Source organism: Stegodyphus dumicola, chromosome 7, assembly GCF_044657685.1.
Source record: "Stegodyphus dumicola isolate Sdum_Otavi_A_Nest chromosome 7, ASM4465768v1".
Lineage (NCBI taxonomy): Eukaryota > Metazoa > Arthropoda > Arachnida > Araneae > Eresidae > Stegodyphus > Stegodyphus dumicola.
In genome coordinates, this window is record NC_140774.1 from 202,829,866 (window position 1) to 202,853,827 (window position 23,962).

The 23,962-nt window shown below is 35.0% G+C and overlaps 1 protein-coding gene and 1 non-coding gene across 6 annotated transcripts in view; both read left to right on the top strand.

Annotated features, from left to right (window-relative positions):
• The window catches only part of LOC118194177 (transcriptional corepressor CBFA2T3-like), a 248,354-nt gene that overhangs the window by 170,260 nt on the left and 54,132 nt on the right, over positions 1-23,962 (top strand). The gene's annotated exons all lie outside the window — the stretch shown is intronic.
• On the top strand, positions 7,079-7,152 carry TRNAT-GGU (transfer RNA threonine (anticodon GGU)). The gene has a single exon. It is a non-coding gene; the product is annotated as a tRNA-Thr (tRNA).

The following is a 23,962-nucleotide window of genomic DNA, read 5'->3' on the forward strand; positions in this document are numbered from 1 at the left end:
TTCCGTGGTGCTGTCGGTAATAAATTTGTTTCCATGGACGGCAAGGCAACTTGTCATCGAACAGTCGCTGTTCAGGTGTGTCTAGAAAGCGAGGATATTCAACGCCTCGTAAGGCCAGATCTTTTTCCAGATCTGAATCGCACTGAAAATGTTTGGGATGCTTCGGGTAGGAGTCGACAATAAACAAGGGTACCCTCATCTGTCAGCGTATTTTTTTCACTTTTACGTATTCAGTACTAAATGTCCATTTTGTCCTTTGAACATTTTTCAAAGCCTTCTGCATTTCAGAGTACAATAAATTATCTTTATTGTTATATCCTAGTATTCTCGCATTGTTTTATTTCACTTGGCATTCAACCATGCGTACTTTACGCGCTATATAGCCATTTGCGATCTGCCCATAGCAATTGTCCACCAGTGCACTTGAAAAGCTATATTTTCGCTCTGGATTCGCTACGTAGATGACACTTTCGCGCATTTTGATAGTAATAAAGAAGATCTGTTTCTTGTAATTTGGATTGGTCGAGCCATCTAGTTTCGCTTTTGAAACTGAATCTGACAAATACCCATCCCTTTCTTGATATTCTTATAATTCGCAGATTTCAGAACTGCTGTTTACCGTAAAACTGATGTTTGCTTGCCTCTCCATACTAAATCATATCACCCGGATAAGCAAAAACTGGTTTCATTTTTATTATTATTATTATCTCAAAGTTTGTTCCTCAGAACTTTAGCTTGCTACCGAACTTAATTATTTGAGATCAGTTGCAAATGACGGAAGATTTCATTTCTTGGTCACTGATAAAGCTTTTAAAAGTTTTCGTCTTGCAATCAAAGAAGACATTCCGCTGTTAGAAATAACATTAATAATCGTGTCTTACTTCTATTTCGCCAGTCTGTCAATTACAGAGTTCCATGGATTCTCCAGAAGTTCAATTTCAAGTCATTTTCTCGCCTATCAATAAAATCCATGGTCCGATTCTAACTTTAATTCTTGAGGAATTTATAGTATATCTAGTCGGTGTAGTTTAAGATATATCGGTCAAACTAAAACAGCGTTAATGCTTCGCATCAAGAAAGGCGAATCTTATGTCCAAAAAAACCAAATTAACAAATCTTCGAAAGCTAATCATGGTTGGAAAACTTAATCACAGTTTGATTTTGGGTCCACAAAAATTATCCAAAATGGTTTTCTTGAAGCTTTTCACATTCACAAAATTTTTCTTGTTTAGTTAATGGCTTTAATTCCTGTCCGGTTATTGACAGTTTTAAAATTCTATTAACTCAAATTTTAAGTTTCTTTGCTATTTCTGACAACAGATAGCGCTACCTTCTCGTTCGCTTTACTCCTTTTGGGTATAAATAAGACTTTGTAGATTTCTTTGCTTCTGCAAGAAGAACTTGTACCTGTTTGTCCTCGAAATCGTTAAAGTTTTGACTAAAATCTACGCCAAACGCGAGGTTGTTGCTGAGTTAATTTGTTTACTCTTGCGATTTTTCTCTTCCATCTTGATTTTTAAACTGCACTGCGTTTTTTGTTCAATAAATGTTAGAAGTGGGTAACTCGATATTACTGGTCGCAATGTGCATTTGATCCCAGTTTCAGCCGTCGATAAAGCTGCGTAAATAGTTATCACGAGCTCAGCAAACGGTAAGCTTCTGGGAAGGTCTTGTCCGTCAGTCTCGTTTCGCAACAGGTGTCGGTTCACGACGTCGCTGGTCACGGCTCATCATTCCTGTTCAAACAGGATTTATTTCGAAAACTAGTAGATTTCTAGATATACAATAAGAATAGAAATAATGCAGACAGCTGTTAAAAACCTTGATCATTAAGACACTTCGAGTTTGAAATAGGTGAATTATTAAAAAAGGGGCCATCTAAAGGATGCAGAATTAAAATAAATGAAAGATAAGCGAGCGATACCGTTCCGATTACTGCTTCAGCAGTTCCTTAGAAAGTCTTAAGTTACTTTTTTCGACTCGGCCATAGGTTCCTTAAGAGTCTCTCATGAATAATGATATGATTTTAAAATGAAATAAAATACAAACTATTTCAAGCACAACCAAACTTTTTATATTATTTTAAAGTACAATTTATTTGTTACAGGTATGCTTTGTGCCAAACAACACTTAAGAGTCCACCTTGACGTAGTCCTTGTGAGCAGTTTTCGATAACTGTGTGCAGTAACTCGGTCTTAAGCTTTCATTGTGTATTCTTAATGCTTCAAGGATTCATGGTTTGTTCCCATAAAGTATTGATTTCAAATAGCCCCACAAAAAACTGATATAAAGGAGTTAAACCACAACTTATGTGGGACAACCTAACAATTGTATATCTCGAATTATCTTTATTTTATCATACCGAGAAATTATCTATCACCAAACGTTTTCTCCAATACGTCTACAGTAGCATTTGTTGGTTAACATTAGAAGTGGGACATGGAACACCGTCTAACCATTTAAACGCTCGTTTTCCGAATTTGGCCAGAAGATATTTTTTTATCATCATCAATCAGTATTACTCAACATTTGCATCTTCTTCCTCTTTTCGGAAAAAAAAAAAAAAAGAAGCTTCGATGATGACATTATTAGCCGCACCATACAGTGACTTCCGCGAAAGCAAGGGCCTAAAGTGCATCCCTTGTTGTAGAGATCGCGAATTATAAATAAAGGAAAGAGAGTTATGTTTTTTCGGAATGGCAACATCAGCATAAAAAAAATGTCTTAAATTCTGACTAAGGTTATGCAAAGATCGCGAATCATAAATAAAGGAAACAGAGTTATGTTTTGCCGGAATGGCAACATCAAAATAAAAAGATGTTTCTGTAAATTAAAATACAAAAAAGGTATAGAAAACATTGATAAATATCAAATCTTGGAAGAATGTAGTTTTTTATGTTCATCAACTAAAACCGAATACTTAAGCTATAGAGTAGCTAAAGAAAGGACTTCCCCCCCCGGAAAGTAGGACATCTCGCCTAAGGAGGGAATTCATCTTTAGTTGAGACCTCTTGCGTTAAAGCATTAGCAAGTGAATAAAAGCATAATTTGGAAAATACAAATCATAAAATTTTGACAAAAATCATTTTTGAGTAAGGCAAAATTTTTAAAATGACATTTTCGGCAATAAATGCAATTTATAGAGGCCTAGTAAAATTTTCAGTCCAAACGTCATTGTGTTTTACAATCCACATAATCATATTTGTTCGAGGAAGGCTTTTTCCAAAACCTTTCATTGAATATCACAAATACAAAATTTTTTTATAAACGCATTACTTATCTTGATAATCACTACAAATACAAAAAAATTATAATACACTGATTTCTATATGTATAACCTACAATTTATCATCATAAATACAGCAACATTTTTATTGAAATTATGGTTTCGTTGCTATTATATTTCATCCCTAACTGAGCGTTTTACCAAAACTGAAAGCCCCGCAGTACTTCAAAACAAACATTTCCATCTAATTGGACATACCCTCATTAACAGACTGGCGTATTCATACGGAATGCGTTATCTTATCGCTGTAAATGATGACGTTTCTCAGCGTTAGTTTGAAACGACACTACTTCAATTCAATATCTTTAAATGGTCATGTTTTATTTCTTGCAGGAATCTATGGATTTTTTATGCAACGTGTGACATATCCTAGTTGTGGCTTTTTAGATGATTCCGCTGCAATAAGCTTTATGTAAGGAATAAGAAAATACAACAAAAAGCAAGCAGGAATGGGAAAATCTGTATTCGAGTGCATGTTGGGATGCAGGCCCTCTGCTTTCGACTTCAGCGCAAGCGCGACCTAAAAGGATTTCGTTGTTAAATTTGGCAATTCATTGATAGTCAATACAGATTCAGTGTAATGCAGATCGTTTTATAAAGCAACCACTGGTTTAGAATCCATTATTTGCCTCTATGGTATTCTGGGCCTCTTTTGCAGAGATAAATTAATACAAAAGTAACACTTTCGTGGCATTTTATCTTTTTCATCTATGAAAAGGGTCTTCCGAAAAGAATGACCCATTTTTATTTTTCACCTACTACAGGACGGACCGTAAAATTTTGCACTTTTTGAAATGAAATAAAAGATTGAGCGTTTATTTAACAGAACAAACCTATCCGTTTCATTTTTAAATAATATTGTTGAACTGGTTTTACCGACGAATAAAATAGCACGTGCTTAGGGTATCAAGGTGAGGGGGCATCGCGAAATTTTCTCAGTGTTAGTTTTATTGTGGAATGTATTATATAGATAAACCACCAAGAATGAGAGAAAAGGAATGGGAGTGATATATGGGGAGACCAAAATCTTTTAAGTGCTTGGTGCCTGCAGAAGTTTTAATCGGGCTCTGATCAAGATGCCCTTCATATTTTGGCACTCTAGAGCATACAGGTTTAGAAAAACCCTCTGGTGCGTAGCATTCGGGACTGCGGCTATTTCATATTTCATTCAGGAGCACTCAACCCCCCCCCATTAAAGTGCAGTTTTCGATTTGTTTCTGTATACGCTGCTTCGAAGACATCCTATTAAGAAATCGTCCTCGAAGAATCGGCGGGAGGTCCGTACTCTTCAGAAGTCACAGGATGTCATCTTCGAAAACAAAATTTATTTAGGAACATTTCTTGAACTACGGTATGGACGCGTATGTGGTATGGCATGTGCCACCAGCTTGGCATATCCATGTCCTCTTCAATTTCTTGCAAATCCGTCAATGTCTAATGGCTTGAACACTTTTTTCGTTTTGCCGAGAGCGTAACCACTTGCTGAATTATTTGTACAATCAGTTTGTCCAAATTTCCTCACCCACGATTTTGTTAAATCAACATGGACATTGTATAATCGTTTGTAAATCGCAGCACAATCGATATCGGAGGATAGATACAGAATGGTTATTGCTTCCTTGTGCTAAATAAAGGAAGTATTGTAATCGCGAAAAATTTCGGGTATTATATTTCAACGAAAATATCCATTTTCCCGAATCCATCTAGACGGTATTTTTTGACTGACGTCTGTACGTACGCTCAGAGTAGAAGACGTTTTTAGGCCCACCAGCGGCCGAGCGGTAAAGTCGCTGAACACTGGTAGTTCGGTCCGAGGTTCGAATCCCGCGAACGGGCTGGCTGCATGGGCGTTTTCGTGGTTTTCCCCATGTGTAACGTATATACGAGCCAGTTTCCCTTAGAAAGACCTCCACGAAGGCATCCCTCCCCTTAGGCAGATAGCCCTCGAGGCTTTGCCATAATCACACACACACACACACAGAGAAGACGTTTTTACAAAACAGATTGTAAAACCGATTTAAAATGGATTCAAACGAGATTTTTTTCGTGATGTCTGTACGTACAAATGTGTATATGTACGCATGTATCTCGCATAACTCAAAAATGATTAGCTGCAGAATGTTGAAATTTTGTATGTGGGACTGCTATGACATCCAGCTCTGTATCTCCTTTTATTCCAATCGGCAGCACCGAACGTATACACGTACGTAAATAATGTAATTATTAGTAATAAATTGCCTAATACTTGCGCTAAAGCTACTAATTAATAAAATAATTATTTATTTAGTAGTAGATTATTAAATATATTATCTCCTTGGAAAATAAAGTAATTAAGTTCGAATTCTATAGTAATAAATTTACTCATTAGCATATTTAAAACTGAGTAGTTAAAAATGGATAATTAAAAGCGAAAGGTGCAATCAAAACTCATTATCGCCATTATTTGAGTTTTCGAAGAGAGCAAATAATTTCCGATCAGTTAACAATAATTAATAAATGCGAAAATGTCTCATCTTTTCTCAAGGAAGAATCAAGACTGAAAAAGCTGCTCAGTAAGAGTGAGTTTAAATTATCCAACCTGCTAATTAAGAATCAGTATTAACAGTACCTAGCTTATTTTCCAAGGATATAATATATTCATTAATTCTACTAATAAATAAATATATGTATATATATATATAGGGTGATTCTAAACTGTTTTTACAAATTAAGAGGTGTGATATTACTCATCCAGATTAGCAATAATTATCATAGAACATAGGGTAGCATTCCACTCTGACAGGCAGAAAAGAAGAATATTAGAATTCCAACCTGAACTTACAACAGTATTGGGAAAGCGAATGAACGAGACCAAAAGTTGCGCAATCAGTTTAGTGAAAAACTCACAAACGGATAAAACCGAAAACTTGGCGTTCGAGTGTTAATTCGAGCTCAGACTTCGATGGCAAACACTCAAATGCACATCTTTGGTTCGCAAGGTCTCAACCTCACAAATGATTGCAACAAGTTAATTATCTAACCAAGGGCTGAATATTATCAACTAGCTCGAACTTCTGCTGTATGCCGAGATTAGCATGAAAAGTCCATGCTGTGTTGCGAATGTCAGAACTTTATCCCATAGAAGGGAGCTTCGAGTAGAATGAACGCAGTATAGTAAGTCCAGGAGGACAGGATAGAAGATGGCAAAAGAAGAAAAACTGCTCAACATACAGCGGAAGTTATACATACAGCGGAAGTTAGAATTAGTTGATAATATTCAGCCCTTGATTAGATAATTAACTTTTTGCAATCGTTTGCGAGGTTGAGACTTAGAGAACCAGAAAATGTGCATCTTGAATGTTTTCCATCAAAGTCTGAGCTCGAATTAATACTCGAACGCCAAGTTTTCGGTTTTATCCGTTTTGTGCATTCTCTGCGAGCTTTTCACTAAATTGATTGCGCAACTTTTGGTCTCATTCATTCGCTCTCTCAACACTGTTGGAAGCTAGCTCAGGTTGGAATTCTAATATTCCTCTTTTCTGCCTCTCAGAATGGAATTCGACCCTATGTTCTATGGTAATTATTGCTTATTTGGATGAGTATTATCACCCCTCTTAATTTGTAAAAACAACTTAGAATCACCCTGTATAATATAATTATATAGTATATAAGTAAGAAATTTAGAACCAATTTTTCACAAAGACCACAACCTGAAATTTGAATCAGTTCAATATATTTTAATTATAATTTAAACTATTATAGTTAAAATACATTTAAATGGTTTATAAGGTATTTTTCTCGCTTTCCTAACGTGCCTTCGTGGTGCAGTGGTTCTGCACGCTGGGCTGGTATTCCAGAGGTCCGTGGTTCGATTCCCGGCGAAGGCGATTGCTCATTTTTCATCTTGCGTGCTTCCAAAAAAATCATAATGTCTCTATACGTTCATCGGCTAATTCTGGATACAGAAAAGCAAGGATTTTTGTGTTCCTCCTCATGACGAAGCGGCATTGAAGCTGATTGAATTCCTCTTATATAATGCACTTTTTTTCATTGATTTTTTTGAATTAGGGCATTGTTTGTTTGAAATTTTTGGTTTTAACATTTATCAACTTCTTTTTTGCATTTATAGGATTATTTGAAATTTATTACTTAAGAATTTCAATTTTTGGTTTTTGTGAAAAATTGGTTCTAAATTTTTTACTTTAATGGCAATGTCATATAAAAAAATAATAATAATAATTTTCGGCAAGTAACGAAATGTAACTTTTAATGTGGTTTCTCGGTTCCTGTATTTATATTTGGAAAAGTTTTAATGTCGTTATGGAAAAAATAAAAATAGAAGTTTGACTCCAGTATGACAAAAATTAATCAGAGTATTTAGAAGGTATTTCTCCCGCCGCCTTAGCATGCCTTCGTGGTGTATTTGTCACGTATTCGAGAGGTCTGGTTTGATTCCCGGTGAGGGCATTGCTTATTTTTCATGTCTCCTGCTTCGAAATAGCCTAGTGTCTCTACATATTTAATTTCAAAATCTGCAATTTTTGTTGTTATTTTTTATTTACCTAACTTGATTAACCGAGGAATCTGTTAATTAAATTAGAATAATTCGAGGAAATAAGTATAAATGAATGTATGTAATTTAATAGGCCGTACAAGGAAATCCTGTAGTTTTTAAATTTCTTTTTAGACTAAATATGCATAATTAATAATAGCCTTTATATTTTCAGTACCTTAAACTATATTTTTTACATAACTTAAATTCTAAGTTACGATTATTTAAGATTTCTTCATTTTCCCCTTAAGTGAGAGTCATAATAAAAGTATTTATTAAAATATATAACATTAATAGTAGGTTTTAAGTAAATAAAACTCAATTAGACATAAATAAAAGTAAAGATATATATGTGGTTAAAAAAAAGAGCGTTTCTGATAACAGCATTACCATATTTATTTCTGCTAAATCTCAGAGACATTAAAAGTTGCCTCTGTCATGATAAATTAGGAAGCGGTTCTTAAGATAACATAAATCAGTATTTTGCCTGAACTCAAGTATAAATTTATTCACGTTTCACAATAAAAAATATAACTAATAAACTTCTATATCTCCATCAGACAGTAACCCGTATGTAAGAACAGTGCTTCTCAGTCTTTGGCTTTTGACGACCAATTTTACAATAAACATTTTCGCGAATCTAGGCGTAAAGGTATATGAATTAGAATTGCGAATTAAAGCATTTCCGATAAGACGTAATGAAAATTTATTTGATAAAAGCCTTCTGGTCTACGCGAGGACAAAAATTAATATTGCCATGCGATGCGTAAAGACGAAGCCAAATACTCATTTTAATGACCTGAATACTTTTATATAAAAACTTAAATCTTAGAAGAATATTTGATTTGATAGTACAGGACTTACGGCTCCTTCAAGGTTTTGCGGAATTAACCGATATTTTCATTTTAGAAACGTTAACCTAAAATTGTTATGTAGAGAAATTACCGGATAGCGTTATAAAAATTAGGTGAATGATTTTATGATTTATGGAAATTTAAATTTTATTTTGATTCTGAATTATTTAATTTAAGGCTTTAATTTTGGGGAAAAACAGATGCTTCTGGAAATATTATTTAGTTTAAAAGAGTATTATTTATTTTCCTCTATTTGTAAATCTTGTACAAACTTTTTATTCATTGTGAAAGAAGCAGGGAAAGGGAGGCAATTTTCGCCAAGTCATGATTTCGCGCGCTTTAGAATGTTCGAGAAAGAATTTTCATTGTTAGTTGACCTTAAGAGAGGAAAGTACGTGACGGAAAGGTCAAAGGTTGCTACTTGTCTGTCAATGTAAGTCATTCAGGTTTTTGGCGATTGAGGGTCCGGTTGTTGGCTAAGTGAAGAAGGGCGCGCATGCGCGATCACCCTTATTTCCGCATTCTGGAGTTGAAAACGAAGATTTTTGCCATAATTAAGGGGGCGATAAGTGAAGCCATAGTGGGAGCCCGTTTTGTGAAGGAGACGAAGGAAATTCGAGTTGGATTGACACTTTCTCTGGACTCACTTACTCTTGGACTCGCTGACTTTCGGGTTTGCTGGACTTGTGGACGTTGCTCTTGAAAACTGGCTTGAAGAAAATTGGAGTTGGATTCTCTCCCTTACTGACTGGTGGGTGGAACTTACTTGGGTCGTTACCCGTGAAGCTTGCTCTTGGGATGAGTAAGAACAGGCGAGCAGTAATTTCCTAGCAACAACGTTTCTGACCGGCGAAATTTGAACGAGTTACCTGCGTGTGGTAACTCGTTCAAATTTCACTTACTCTTGGACTCGCTGACTTTCGGGTTTGCTGGACTTGTGGACGTTGCTCTTGAAAACTGGCTTGAAGAAAATTGGAGTTGGTTTCTCTCCCTTACTGACTGGTGGGTGGAACTTACTTGGGTCGTTACCCGTGAAGCTTGCTCTTGGGATGAGTAAGAACAGGCGAGCAGTAATTTCCTAGCAACAACGTTTCTGACCGGCGAAATTTGAACGAGTTACCTGCGTGTTGACATAGGACTTTCAGGACCAAGCGGATAGCCGTCCTGGGCAGCAGTGCTCCTGTTTCTGTTCTACAGTAGTGAAGTGGAGTCTACATTTTTAGAACCAGTGTCAAGATGAGCCCGGCCGACATCAACGCGGGATAAGATAAGAGTCCTCCGCTTCAAGATGTCCCTTCAAGATAAGTTATTTTTTTTTTTTTGTTTGAACTTTAAATCCTCTCACGGCAAAATTTAACATTGGTGCCAGATGTCTTAACAGATAAGTTGTATATATTTTTTTTTTGTGTTTATTCGGTCCTCTCACGAAACTTTCTTCATAACATTGGTGCCGTGACCTCTGCTTAGTGAAGGATCGAATCAGTAATTGATTTTGAATTTACCTATTTTGTGTAATTTACTTTTTAAGGAGGGAGTTAAATTTTATATGCTAGGATTAATTAGAGTTTTTGATTTGTGTTTGCTTATTTGTTAATACGAGAGTGATAAAGTTTGAAAATGTGTGTGAATTTCAAAAATTTTGGACTTTAACGTTAGGCAAACAGAATTGAACTTTCAAATTAGGAAAAAATATATTTTAATGTAGCAGAATAGGTACTGTACATTTTTACTGTTGAAAATCCTTGAGTGTTTTCTGGATGTATACTTTTGATTTCTGATTTATGATACAAGATGGAAAATGAATTATTTCACGATAATCCTATGCTATTTGTGTATCCTTGTATAAAGTTTCGAGTGCTTGTCTTTAAAAACTGGACTCATTTTTTGAGCACTTCTCAGAGAAAGAGATTAAAGACTCTAATTATTTTACTGAATGAGACAAGCCATAGCTATGCGTAGCTAGACATTTTTTTTTTTTTTTTTTTTTTTTTTTTTGTCTTTGTCTGTGTGTTTTTGCTAATTATTTAACCTAGAATCTTGTGAAATGTGTAATTGTGAGGGGTTAACGTTAGAGAAATTCTGATTTTTTTTTTTAATTGATTGAATAATATTTTGTGAAATGTATGTAATGTTTTCATGATTCTCTAGCGTAGTATATTATTGCTTTTTGATTTACAATGTTTTGATATGATCCCAGTACATTGTGTAATTGTTAGTAATTTAATTTAGTATTGAGCAATGAATTTTATAAGTTCTTAAGGCATAATGATACAAATGAATGAGTTAGAAAAATTGAAGATTGTTTTTCAATTGCAAAATTCTGTTTTAAAATTAACATGGGTTAGATTTGGATTTTTGCCTGAGATCAGCAATAGTGATGTTTGCATATTTAATTTTTTTTTGGATTGAATTCTTCAGCTTGAGTGAAGTTCTAATTAGTTTAATGAGTCAGAGTAATTGAGATTAGTTATCTTCTGAGTTTAAGTTTGTGACGAGTTGTCATGTGAGAATTGTTTAAACAGTAGAAATTTAGTCTTGTGAATTGTAGAAAGTGAATTTTAATGAGAATTTTGGTGACAACGAGAATTTGGTTTGTGGAAATTTTTAGATAAGTTTGAGAAGATTAGTTACTTTTGCTCTGTACTCATGAGCGGGAATTTTCTGTTGATTACAAGTAGTTTGTCTTGAATTTGCTAGTTAATCGTAATAGATGTGATTTGAGGTACTGAATTTTCTTTCTTGGTTGGACTGGTTGCTGAACTTGGGGTTAATTCTTCTTTTGGCTTAAGTTTTGTATTTGAATTGGTAGTATCAAGATAGTTGTATCAGGTTTTTGTTTTGTTTTGGTGGTTTCTGCCAAGGTCCGTAAAATGTAAGTTCTCTGATGTTTAGTTTCTGTGGAAGAATTGAGATTTCTGTGGTCATAGGAAAATAGTAGAATTTGAGTTATGGATTTTCATTTGTGTGATTTTTAGGGATTTTTGAGTTACGAGTTATGAGTATTTTTTTTTAGTTTAGCACTTTTGAGAACTTTGCATTTGTTGCTTGCAGTTAGGTCTTGCGTAAAGTTGTAATGTCCTGAAAGCTCGTTTCCTTGTAAATACTTGCACTTCATGGTGGCACTTGACCTCTTACACCGGGGGCAAACAGGAACTTGTTATCTGAGAAAACTATTGTTGTATCTTTTTTCATTGTGTTGGTTCAGGATTGTAACGTTTCAGTCAGCGCACTTTCCTTTCCGAGATAAGAGATCTTATGTTCTCTTTCAACGTGTCTGTAGGTTTGCTTGATACGTAAAGTTTGAGTCTGTCATTTATAATACAGCGCTTTTCTCAGCTTACATGGACGCGGTAAAGAGTTACTTTGTTTCTTTTGTTTGGGTGGAGGTGTTGCTGAAGGCTACTACTATACAACGTTTTGGAAGAGTCTGATGCAGAATAGATCTCAGTTTTCGCCTAAATTGGGGGGTTTGTTTTGAACACCTTTTTGATTTGTGATATTTTATTTAGTGTTCTAGTAACGTGCTTCAGTCCAGCTTTGATTGATTTCTTTGACTAGTTGAAATTTTTTTTTTGTGGATCTAATGGATTTTTAGAATTACTGAATTTTTTTGGTGTGGTCTTACTAAGGGGACTTAAGTTTGGTGTTTATTACTCACGGGTGTTTACCTTGAGGTTTGAAAAATTTTTTAGCGACACTTCACTCTTGCTGGTTGATTTTTTTGGCTTGATTTGAATTACAGTGAAATTTTTGACTTGATATGGTTTAACGTAATGACTATTCGTGTATTTGTTTAGGTATTGCAGTTTAAAAATAATTTTTTAAGTATCACTGATCTCATTGTTCATTTGAATTATGTACGAAATTTTTACAGTTTAATTGTATTTTCATTTTATGTCTATATGTGTATCTTGGTAGTATCTGTTTGTAATTATTGGCCAAACGTTATTTTGTATATGCATTAGGTTGTATTATTACTATTATTTTTGTGTGCCTTGGATAAAATTCTAATTGGTATTTGTACAGCGTATTCGTTATGTTAATTCTCGGAATTGATTTTGGTTGGATTGAATTTTTGGACAATCACGTTTTCTTTCTTTCTGATTTTTTTGTGTGGGGTATTTTCGGCTGGTTCCGAGGTTCCTTGTGTTGTAACGTTCTTTTCTTTTCTAATGCTTGGCCCTGATCAGGCCGCTTTTGTTCTTAGACGTGATTGTTTGGGATTCATTCCTGGAAGTTATTCAATTTCGTAGTACTTAAGGGGGTCTTTACTCCTTTTTTTGAATACGTTCATGTGACATATTTTATTTGGAATTGTTTGAATTATTAGTGTGTTTATTTTCTCAGGAATGTATTTGATGTATCTGCGGCGCCTTAATTATCTTATTTTTACTTATTTCATTTTTTTGGTGTGAACAATTGGATTAGATTATTTCCTTCTTCGGGTGTGAGTATCCGAACACATTCAGTGGCTTATCTATTGTAAGGCAAAAATTGAAAGATAAAGTCTTCTTCAACTTTGAAAGAGTGATTGTTCTTCCTTGGTCGAAGGTAAGACGTAGGAGGGTGAAATCTGGTTTCTTTTAAGGTCAAGTTCCTCTACTAAGGAGTATTGTGGTGCTGAGTTCACATTCCGGGGTTGGTTGCTTTCATTTTCTCGCGTTGAAGGCTGCAGGGGGGAGTTGTTAACACAATGATTTCTAACTACAGGGTTTTCCCTCGCTTGCATTGACAACTCCGTACTCATTTAATATACTCCATGATTGTGCTCAGTAGAAATTGTCGCAATAGTAGAATGTGTTCGACCTCAGGTGAAATTGTTTACATTAATGGACTGAAAAGGAATGAATAGATAAATAAACGTTCAGAAATGTGGCCACACAGAGACTGCAACACTAGTGTGATGTAATGAACTGAAAAAAAAAAAAAAAAAAAAAAAGAGAAATTCTTTTTGTCATTATTGATTGATCTTAGACATATTTTGTTGGTGATTAGTGCCTTATTTTTATTTTTATTTTTGTATGTGTTCTGAATATTTCTATGTAATTAATTAAGTGATTTAATTGATTTTTTTGATTAATTATTTTTGATGATTTTCTTTGAGTATTTTAATTAGTAATTGCTTTGATTAATCTTGTTGTTTTACTTGCACATTTTGGACTTGAAATTTAATGTGTCAGTAACGTCACTGTTACCAAAGAGTCGTGTGAAATATTGTTACATTATGTTATCCTTTAGCCTTATTGCACTGTATGAGTCATGGTATTTCAAGAAGTGTCTGTCTGCTAAATTTTGGTAAACCAAAATTTAATTCCTTAGGGGAAAGGAATGTTATGTAGAGAAATTACCGGATAGCGTTATAAAAATTAGGTGAATGATTTTATGATTTATGGAAATTTAAATTTTATTTTGATTCTGAATTATTTAATTTAAGGCTTTAATTTTGGGGAAAAACAGATGCTTCTGGAAATATTATTTAGTTTAAAAGAGTATTATTTATTTTCCTCTATTTGTAAATCTTGTACAAACTTTTATTCATTGTGAAAGAAGCAGGGAAAGGGAGGCAATTTTCGCCAAGTCATGATTTCGCGCGCTTTAGAATGTTCGAGAAAGAATTTTCATTGTTAGTTGACCTTAAGAGAGGAAAGTACGTGACGGAAAGGTCAAAGGTTGCTACTTGTCTGTCAATGTAAGTCATTCAGGTTTTTGGCGATTGAGGGTCCGGTTGTTGGCTAAGTGAAGAAGGGCGCGCATGCGCGATCACCCTTATTTCCGCATTCTGGAGTTGAAAACGAAGATTTTTGCCATAATTAAGGGGGCGATAAGTGAAGCCATAGTGGGAGCCCGTTTTGTGAAGGAGACGAAGGAAATTCGAGTTGGATTGACACTTTCTCTGGACTCACTTACTCTTGGACTCGCTGACTTTCGGGTTTGCTGGACTTGTGGACGTTGCTCTTGAAAACTGGCTTGAAGAAAATTGGAGTTGGATTCTCTCCCTTACTGACTGGTGGGTGGAACTTACTTGGGTCGTTACCCGTGAAGCTTGCTCTTGGGATGAGTAAGAACAGGCGAGCAGTAATTTCCTAGCAACAACGTTTCTGACCGGCGAAATTTGAACGAGTTACCTGCGTGTTGACATAGGACTTTCAGGACCAAGCGGATAGCCGTCCTGGGCAGCAGTGCTCCTGTTTCTGTTCTACAGTAGTGAAGTGGAGTCTACCTTTTTAGAACCAGTGTCAAGATGAGCCCGGCCGACATCAACGCGGGATAAGATAAGAGTCCTCCGCTTCAAGATGTCCCTTCAAGATAAGTTTTATTTTTTTTTTGGTGTGTTTGAACTTTAGGCAAGCTTTTCAAAAACGTCCTTAGCAGTAAAAAAAAAAAACAACGTCAAATCTAAAATTTAACTCTCAGGCCTTAAATTGTTTCCCTTTCCTTTCTTTTAAATCACCAGACAAACCTTAAGTTTTTTTATGAATTTAAATGAACAGACTCTCAGATGAGGTTAAGATTTTTCTTATTGTGTTGTAATTGAATAAACTGATATTTAATCTGGAACCTCTTACAATATGTTTTCTTTATATATTTAATATGAACTTTTCCTTTATATGTTGTATATGTTTTATGTTTTCGATCCTCTCACGGCGCGGTCCCGGAATGCATTTTTTCACAACGCAAAAATGCTGTACACGTTTCACTATACGATTACTACCTTTAACGGCAAGTAGTTTCATATTTAACATTTAACAATATAGGAATTTCAGATATAACATGGTACCTAGAAGTAAAACTATTTAACCTTGGTGTCGAAATATTTCTTCATAACAAAATTGAATTTTTTTTTTTAATCTGTACATTTTTTAATCTGTAAGTTCTTTAAAAGAAAATTGAAAAAAAAAAAAAAAAAAGTAGACCAGAGAATTCTTTAGTTTTGGGGGAAAAAGTTTCCCTCTCGCAATTAATTAAAGTTTTAAATGAATTTTTGAATTATTTCTGTGTTTGGAAACTTAATTTGACTGTACAAGTACGATGTTGTGCAGAAAACAAGAGTATGATAAAAAGAAAATAAAAAGTTCATTTTTACTCCTGTGAAACGAACTAGCAATAAATGTGTTAATAATTCTAAAAATAATCGTCGTAAATAAACAGATAATATAGTGAAAAGTGCTCGAGAGTCCAGAAACGAACACACTTTTTTTCTCTAAAAAGATAAAGCTACTTTAAAATAAACGCTGCGTCACGATAAAAGCAAACAAACCATGCGCAATTCGGTCAAAAGTACTGCCATTCCTGTTTTGATACTGGGGAATAACGGTGAGCATTCGTAGGCGAAATGTCTCTTTCACTTCAACAACCAGCAGTCAAATGGCCCGTGCCAGTGATCTTACTAAGGTTAGGTTAGATCACTGGAATATGGCAAAGCACACGAGGGAGACAGATGCATTCGAGGAGGGTTTTCTAAAGGTAACTGGTTCACATTCACGTTATATATGGGTAAAATCACGAAAAGCCGTGCAGCTAGCCCGTTCGCCTGGAATCGAACCTTCCCCCATCATTCAGCGTGCTTCAGAACTTTCGAGGCCCACCAGCGGCCGAGCGGTAAAGTTGCTGAACACTGGTATTTCGGTCCGAGGTTCGAATCCCGCGAACGGGCTGGCTGCATGGGCGTTTTCGTGGTTTCCTCCACGTGTAACGTGTATACGAGGCCAATTTCTCTTAGAATGTCATCCACGAAGGCATTTCTCTCCTTAGGAAGATAGCCTTTGAACCTTTGCCGTAATTAAATAAACCAAACCTAACCAAACGATATCAGAACTTTCGAACCGAAATATTCAGGTACTGGTGGGGCAGAGTGTTGCAAATTGATTTTGAAGTAATTTCCGTCTTTTCACGTTCCAAAAATTTTTAAGTTTTGCTAAAATATCTGCAACCCTAAAATTTAGTTGCGGGACCCCATATGGAACCGCAAACCAGGCTTTGAGAAGCCCTGTTTTGGACAGTTCTTGAAGTTGATGAACGCTGCTGATATGATCATGCAATTTTTTTTTTATTATTATCAGTTTTAACTTTTGATACGAATACTAGTGTACAGTTATTAGAGTTACAGGTAAAAAAGTTTTATAACCGAAATAAATAGTATGTATATGGAATTGGAGACATCTTTTTATTGCATTCCTCGCATAAATGCTTATTACTTGTGGCGATCAAAGAGTATCAAAATCTTTTATAAAAAGCACCTGTAGTTTTTAAATCGCGCAATTTGTTGCTCCGAAGTTTCATGTGCTCTTACAATTTGGGAGACTAATAAAAATGCCGCACGAACTAAACGTGATTTTGTCTCTGATACTAGTTTCAAATATTAAAAATTAACTATTTATAGTCAGGAGCATTTGATTTTAAAAATAACTATTCATGGTTAAGAGTATTTGACTGTATTATTTTTTGTTAATGAAGAGCAACCTATAGATAACGAGCTCCGCGAGCGACCGCGCAAATTGCAACCGAACGCATTCGATCTCGAGGCGAGACGGAGAGAGCGCATGCGCTCGTGACGGCTACGTTGTAACAGCTGTTGGTCTACTCACGCGGAAGGGATATGGATGCGCCGTGTTTTTAGCAACATGTCATTTTAGTTGCACAGGTGACAAACATACCGCGATCCGGCAAGAATAACCGATTGTATCATCTTTCCTCTGCTCCTACTTTGGGTCCTGGGGTTGGCGACGAAATGAATCAGCGCCAGCACCCACCCGTTGCAAACTTGGTAGAAATTACGAAAATATTTCGAGGTTACGTCACCAGATTCCTCAGAAAGTCTTTTTTTTTTTTTTTTTTTTTTTTTTTTTTTTTTTTTTTTTTTTACCATTTAGGATTTTCTTTGTCTAAATGTACAGCAAAAGCTCGATTATCTTATAAGGCCCATACACTATTTAATAATAAAGGAGATGAAGAACTGCGTTTATTGTGTTTAAATAGCTTAATTTCTTCATCAATAGCTGGAACAGGTACAGGTAGAAGCTAGGCCAGCACCTCCGTATTACCACAGGTAATTGAGATATTGCTGAACCTAGCTAACTGTTAAAATTTCCACCCCAAATTTGAGGGAGAACATCCCGGGGGGTGGTCCGAGGTTCTCCCGCCCCTCTTTTTTTAACCATCAACCACTTGAGAGAACTTTCTGATATAACTGAGTTCTGGTATTAATAGTGTACACAAATCATATTGAAAATTTCAGCAACTGATGCTTCCAAAAGCATAAATGTAAGAATAAATGTCTTGTCTAAGGCGGAAGGTGTAATAAGCAAGTCTCTGGTGCTCCCATCCATCATCAATAGCTGGTAGATTAAATGTGATAGGAAAATAAAATATCTTACCCTTTACCAAATGGCAACACAATGTCGCCCCTCGAAAAAAAAAAATATTTTTTCACGCAATTGAATTTATTGGGAAATGAAATTATATTTAATCGGCTTTCGATTCGAAATCGTCTTTATTCCCAGCGCAGGAAATCTTTTCAAATAAAATTGTTCACCTGTTGCATAAATTCCGCTCTTTTTCAAACAAACGTCCAAAAGTTTTTTTTTTTTTTTTTTTTTTTTTTTTTTTTTTTTTTTTTTACATTTTGATTGTTACCTTTATTTATTAAATATTATGTTCTTCGCACTTAAACCATAAAATTCAGTTCAACAGCAATATCGCAAAACAATTTTAAAACGAGCATATCTTTAGAATTTCCAATACACAGTCTCGCGCGCTGGAGATAAGAATGTTTTTTTCTGTACAACGTTGCCATTGCTGGCTTCAAAATGCTTCAGTGTGTTAATCAAAAATTCGTTAAAGTGTTACAAAATATGAAATCGATAACAAAATTCAAAATTTCAAATTTAGGCTTCCACATGCCCATATTTGCAGGAGGATTACGTTATTCAAAATTAGATAGCTCTGGGTACCGTTGTTTTATCACAATGCGAGAAACATACATACATTTATTCAGATTTTTCATTATTTAATTTCTTTAAATATAACACAGGGCGATAATATTTGGTGGCAATAATTTGAAAAGTGAAACAACGCTTGTAGTAAATCAACGCAAAACGCCAAAACGAAATTAAGAGTTCTTCTGGGCAAATTGCCTCTTTGGACTAATAAATAATTTTTTCTTAGGAAATGAATATTTATTATTTCTCCAATGTTACATTTTTTTTCTTTCGGGCAAATGTCACTTATGTCTAAAACACCCTGACCTGGCTCAATATGGCCACATATTTTCGTTTCATTCCGTCTCCAACGTTTTTATCAAATTTTTATGTTTTAAATAAATAAAGTTAGAAGGCAAAGGATATATAAAAGGCAAAGTATCAAATAAACGTCTAGCTGCCAACAGCTAAAAGACGTGGAGCAATTGTCAAGATCTTTTGAATACTGACGAAAGAATTGCTAATATAGAGTCTTCGAACGGCAAGAATTTCGTTAAAGCAATGCCGGATAATCGAATATGACGAATCAGTGAATGCCGAATTGTAGGATATCTCGCAATATTGAGAACTGAGATATGATAATCTCTGTTATCAAATAACCGGAAAGGTCCCGATTATCTGACGAGTCGAATGAGAGAACTCAAAGAGAATGGGAGAAAAATAATTAGAGAATAAATCGAACTTAACAGTTAGTTATACATACATTTTGAGGTTTGGTGATAAGATTGAATATCCATTAAATGAAATTAAATACTATTTAAAAAAAAAGCGTGCAAATCTGAAGGGATTCAGATTTTAACGTCGCACCAGAGGATTTGTTAAATTTTTATGCTCGCAGATTATCAATTTGCTCTTTGACTCACCTCTAAATTAATTTTTTTTGTCTTTTTAACTTTATTATTAACCATCGATTACTTCGTACTTAAGGCGCATAAAATTCAAGAGCAAAATCACGAAATATTAAAAAATAGCATGTCTTTAGAATTCCCAATAGAGTGTTAGGTTTGGAAATATACTTTCATTTTTTACTAATCGAAAACTGAAAATGCAAAAAGAATACAGATCTCTTAGAAGTTGTTATTAATTCTCACATGAGTTTCTTGATTCATACAAAGTCATAATTTCATAAGACAGATATAATGTTTTAAATTTTAAGCCACCTGTTCCGAACAATTTGAAATTTTTCGCTCTAAAACGCATGTAATGAATTCAGTTTGCTAGATCATTACTTGTTATTGTAATAATCAAGTACTGTGATAAAGTATGTGTATTAAGTACTGTGATAGAAATATTACTGAAAATTTTCACGATTCATTGGAGCACTATGTATTTGATACAGATTTAGTGCTAGCCAAATCCTCAAAAGTTTTCATTTTTTTTTCTTTTTTCAAAATTCACGAAGTATGAGAGCCGCGATTATTTTTTAGAAATCAACATGGTCCTATTGCAAGATAATCTTAATACGGAATTGTAATTAAATTTGAAAAACACTTGCCACTTCCTTGAACGGAGTAAAGTAAATATTGTAATCGTCACGAGTTTTGGCTATCATATTTCGACGAAAATGTCAATTTTGACCGACTTCCGAATCTAATTGAACGATATTTTTGCGTTCCAAAATGGATTTAAAATTTAAAAGGGACTTTTTTCGTAATGTCTGTATATACGTATTGAGGTATCTCGCGTAACTCAAAATCGAGTAGCCGTAAAACATCGGAAATTTGTATATGAGACTGCTATAACAAGTAGTTGTGCATATCCCTTTTTCATTGCAATCGTAAAATATATATGTTACCGTGAAAGACCAAAATTGGAGAATGTCGGCTTTCACCGGAGAATATCAACATTCACCAAATACGTCGGTGAAAGACCGAATATTTCACTACATTCTCGTATATTCGGACCTGTATCACAGACAATCACAGATATGCTCTGGTGAAAGTCGAAAAGAGAGGTCATAAAGTGCCATATTAGTTTAAGTTGTTGCAATAAATAAGATTTGAATCACATAATTTAGTAAGTTTTTTATGACTGTTATTTTATTTTCTCATTTAGAACGTACTGTATAATTTAGTAAGTTTTTAACTTCTGTTATTTTCCTTTCTCATTTTGAATGTATTGTGTGTTTTAGGTTCTCATGTTCGTAAGTTCTTAGTGCGTTTATTCGCGACTTAAGTTTCAAATGCGTTTATTCGCGACTGAATGACGGAGAAGAAAATATAATATTGTTATATGTTTAACATTCACCATTAGTACATGGTGAATGTCGACATTGACCAGTGTAAGTCAGAAATAAGAGTATTTGGAAAATATTTCGGACATACACCAAGAGACTATATGAATGTTGACATTCACCGGTGATAAGTCGACATTCTCCAGATTTCGTTGTTTCACCGTAACATATATATATTTTACGATTTATATTTATATATATATATATATTTACGATATATATATCGGGTTACAGAGTGGCAATATATATGTGTATATTACACACATATATATTGCCACTCTGTAACCCGGCTGGGTGAGCTCTTTTTTTTTTTTTTTTTTTTTTTTTTTAATTCTTATATGTAGGTAAATTGTGCTTTTTTTGCTTTAAAATTGATTGAATTATGTTATTCTAATGTTCCGGTTAATGTTTTTATGCCTTCAGTTAATCTGCATGCAATAGGTACAGAATAAACAGCTTAAACGTTTAACTGAAGCTAAGCCTGATGAGGCCGCCATTATTTTTTCATTTGAAACCCTTAGTCGAATAGTGAATTAAGTCCAGATGGTGCACTAACTTCAATATCCTCTTGCACAGTGTAACCAAATGTTAACTTTTAATTTTGTTCACCGAAAATTTTGTCTTTCTGCCAGCTGACCGAATTGCTTAGAAACTCTAATTTTAATCTAAAAATTGCTTTTTCTAAACCGTTTTATTAAACCGATTAAACCGTATTTGGTGTTTTAGGTTTTATCGTATGTTACAATTTGTAATAAAGATTGAGTTTTTATGTATACTTTGCCTGGCCTTTATCGTCTGGTTTGGTTTTATTGAGGTTACGTGAAAGTGCACTACGGTTACCAGCCTGAGGCAAAGGAGGCCTTGGCAGAGGACTTTCTAAATGCCTTCATGGAGCACTTTCTAAACGAAACTGGCTCGTATACACTTACTTACCAGTATCTGAGTTGCTGTACCGCCTGTCATATGACTATCAGCATTTGTACTTAATTGGAGCATTCTATTGTCGCTAGGCCCAACCAAAATTCTCTATGGAATATTAAAATTTGTAGCGGAATTTATAAAGTTACTTCAGATAAATAGTTATAGAATAGATATAAAGTTACTTCAGTTACAGAAGATGGGTGTTTGCTACCTGTGGTTATTAAAGAGACCCTGTCAAGACTTTGACTGTGTTGAAGGAAGATTGTAGCAGTTTTATGCATTGTGATTCTGAGTTTATGTTTACTCTAGAAGTTTGTGGTAACTTGGGTATAAGAAGCTATTCAGATGCATTTTGTACTGAACAGTATCGACTGGGTATCTTAATGTACATCATATGTGCTTTTCACGTATTTGCAGAGTTCCTACGTAATATTTGCTTGTCACATTAAAAGTAGTCGGCCCACGAGCGGCCGAGCGGTAAAATCGCTGAACAATGGTAGTTCGGTCTGAGGTTCGAAACCTGCGAATGGGTGTTTTCGTGGTTTTCCCCATGTATAACGTGTATACAATCCAATTTCCCTTAGAAAGTCCTCCACGAAGGCATCCCTCTCCCTAGGCAGATTGCCCTCGAGGCTTGCTGTAATTAAATAACCTAACCTAACCTATTACGTGTTAAGTGCATTAGAAAGGTAATTATTAATACAAGTATGTCTGATAAGTATGCGTCAGTACAAAAAGTGTGAGAGCCACTCATTAGCTAATGCGGAATTTTCTTTTAAATTGCTGAGTCCTTTGACTAAATCTGAAAAATTTATATCTTGCGCTTTGCCGAAGGACAACACGTTTCTTTTAAATCGATGAGTTTTCTGATTAAATCTGAAATATCTTATGTTTTGTAAAATGGCAGCACATTGCTTTTAAATCGCTTAATTTGTTAATCAAAATTAAAGTTTGAATATAAAAAAAGTCTAAAAGCTTTCAGATTTTATATTACGTCCAAAGAGGCTTCACTTCCCCCATTTACACACACATACACGACAGCATTTGGGCTAAAGGACCACCGGCGGCAGAGCGATAAAAGTCGCTGAACACTTGTAGTTCGGTCCGAGGTTTGAATCCCGCGAACGGGCTGGCTGCATGGGCGTTTTCGTGCTTTTCCCCATGTGTAACGTGTATACGAGTCAGTTTCCCTTAGAAAGTCCTCCACGAAGGCATCCCTCTCATCAGGCAGATAGCCTTAGTGTGCTTTGCCATAATTAAATAAACCAAACCAAAACCATTTGGGCTAAAATTATTTAAAAAGTGACACATCTTTAGAATTTCCGATACTGCCGCCCAGATGGTATAGTGGTTGCGGGGGAACCGCCTGCGGTACCAAAGGGCCCAAGTTCCAATCCTGGAGAAGGCATGGTTGTATATGTCCGTCGCTTCATAGGAGGCAAAGGTGGGCCACCTATTAGGTGCCTCCATAATAAAGTGACCACCGCTTTTGTCCTTAGTAGTGACCAACGTCTATGATGAATTGCGTCCTCCATTGGGGGGGGGGGGATTTCTGATAGACAGTCTGGCGCGCTGGAGATAATATATTTTTTTTTTTAAATCGTACAATGTTGCCATTGCTTGCTTTGAAATCATTAAGTTTGTTAATCAGAAAGTCGTCAAAGTTATACAAAATACGAAATAGATAATAAAACATATTCCAAATTCGGGCTTCCAGGTGCGCATATTCCGATAGAGGACTAAGTTATTCAAAATTGGATAGCTCCAGGTACAGTCGTTTTTTCACAATGCGAGAAATATACAATCTCCACCAATTTCACAATGCGAGAAATTAATTGGTGGATATTCTTCATTATTTAATTTCTTAAAAACAGGGCGATAATATTTGGTAGCAACTATTTGAAAAGTGAAGCGGACATTTATAGTGAACCGATGCAAAATGCCGTTTCGAGACTAATAGCAGCCCTTCTGGGATTATTTTTTATTTATGGGACTATTATAGCCAGAACATACATACAGATTCTTCATTATTTAATAAAGAGATAAATAAAAGTCTTAGGCAATTATTACGTTTGTTTCTAATTCGTTTTATTGGAGATTTTAAAAAGTGATACTTTCTGTAATTTCTTTCCCGTAAATTTCTCTGGTGCCTGGTTTCTA